Source organism: Sphaerodactylus townsendi, linkage group LG05, assembly GCF_021028975.2.
Source record: "Sphaerodactylus townsendi isolate TG3544 linkage group LG05, MPM_Stown_v2.3, whole genome shotgun sequence".
Classification (NCBI taxonomy): domain Eukaryota; kingdom Metazoa; phylum Chordata; class Lepidosauria; order Squamata; family Sphaerodactylidae; genus Sphaerodactylus; species Sphaerodactylus townsendi.
Window position 1 is genome coordinate 129,193,473 of NC_059429.1, and position 1,877 is coordinate 129,195,349.

The 1,877-nt window shown below is 49.2% G+C and overlaps 1 non-coding gene across 1 annotated transcript; it reads right to left on the bottom strand.

Moving 5' to 3' along the window:
• Nucleotides 1-211: 211 nt before the first annotated feature.
• Nucleotides 212-284, bottom strand: TRNAD-GUC. Its single transcript has one exon. It is a non-coding gene; the product is annotated as a tRNA-Asp (tRNA).
• Between the last annotated feature and the right edge of the window lie 1,593 nt (nucleotides 285-1,877).

Sequence of the window (1,877 nt, forward strand, 5' to 3'; positions counted from 1 at the left end):
CTTGTGTAGACAGAAGCTGTCGCGGAACTGAGCTCTATGGCCAGAGACTATCTAGCATGAATGGAACTCGTGACATGATCTGATGAGGTTGCCTCATACTAAGTCAGACCATTGATCCATCAAAGTCCAGACTGGCTACGCAGACTGGCAGCATCTCCCCAGCATCTCAGGCGGAGGTCTTTCAAATCATCCTCTCCCTGGTCCTTTCGACTGGAGATGCCGGGGATTGAACCCGGCACCTTCCGCATGACAAGCGAATACTCTACCACTGAGCCATGCCCTCCCCCACGTCATCACATGCAGTACTTTTCTTTAAGCAGCCATGATTGCTTCATATATATAACTTCAGTTTTTCTTCCAACAGCTCAGAGAGATTGGCTTTATTTTATAGCTGTGAAAATGGGTTGCTCAAACTAGCCTGAGTGTTGACCTGAAGTTGCCTTATACCCAGTGGTGGGATCCAAAAATTTTAGTAACAGGTTCCCATGGGGGTGGGATTCAAACTGTGGCATAGCGCCAATGGGGCTGGGCGGGGCACGACGGGGATGTGGCTGGGCATTCGGGGGTGGGGAATTCCTGGGCAGGGCTGTGGCAAGGACGCAGCCACTGCACCAGTCCTTGGGTGGGAAATGAATGCACGCAGGCGCAGGCTGCCATGCACGTCGGTGCACCTCCTGCTAGACTGCTTCAAGTTCTGCACGCTACTGCTGAGAGGAGGGGCGTAACTAAGGCAAACATCACGTGGCCAAATCACCAATTAGTAACCCCCTCTCAGCACACACAAATAATTAGTAACCTCTCAGGAACCTGTGAGAACCTGCTGGATCCCACCTCGGCTTATACCGAAGCAGACCAGTGGACCATCTATCTCAGGTTTCTCTGAGCAGCAATGACTCTCCAAAGTCTTGGACCAAGGAAAGTTTTTTTTTTCAAGTAGCTGCTATCTGATTCCTTCAACTGGAGATACCAGGGATTGAACCTGGGGCCCTTGGCAGGCAAACTGTATGCTCTCCCAGTTCTTCGCATCCCCTAATTGGCTCTATGGCTGAAAGGGTTGCCAGCCTCCACGTGGGGCTTGGAGAGCTCCCAGAATGACAGTAAACCTCCAGATTACATAGACCATTCCCTTGGGTAAAATGGCAGCTTTGGAGGATGGTAGCTATGGCAATTCACCCTCCCCCCCAGCTTCACCCTCTCAGGGATCCACCCTCAAACCTCTATGAATTTCCCAACCCAGAGTTGGCCATCTTATGTGTTTGGAGATTTTAAGCACCCAGTGTATATTATGCACCAGGTATCTCCCCTAGTGTACAACCACACTCCCAGATTTGCCACTGAACATACCCCTGATAGGAGATCACAGCCAACCCTGCCGGATAAACCTGCATATTATTATAAACCTTTACGGCCCTGGCCCCTGCCTGGTGGAACGCTCTCCCTCCAGCTGTCCAGGCCGTGCGGGACCTTGATGAGTTCTGCAGGGCCTGTAAGACCGAGCTGTTCCACCGGGCCTTTGGTGAGGCTGGCAGCAGATCTACCGTCCCCCACTGAGGCTGCCAGTTTTCCATCTTGGCAGGGCCTTGATTCCATCTTGGGCCCTGCCTCTCCCCTCCCAGCCTTTTTGACCGGGCGCCTGTCTTTAATTTTGTCTTTAATTTTGCTTGCTTTTAACTTTGTTATTTAAATTTTAAGAAATTGCTGCTGTGGAAATTTGTTTTAACGTGGTTAGTTTTAGTTATGTATTTTATGTGCTGTTATTGGAACAGCTGTATTGTGAGCCGTCTCGAGCCCTTCGGGGGTGAGGCGGCCTATAAATCTAAATCTAAATCTAATAATAATAATAATAATAATAATAATAATAATAATAATAATAATAA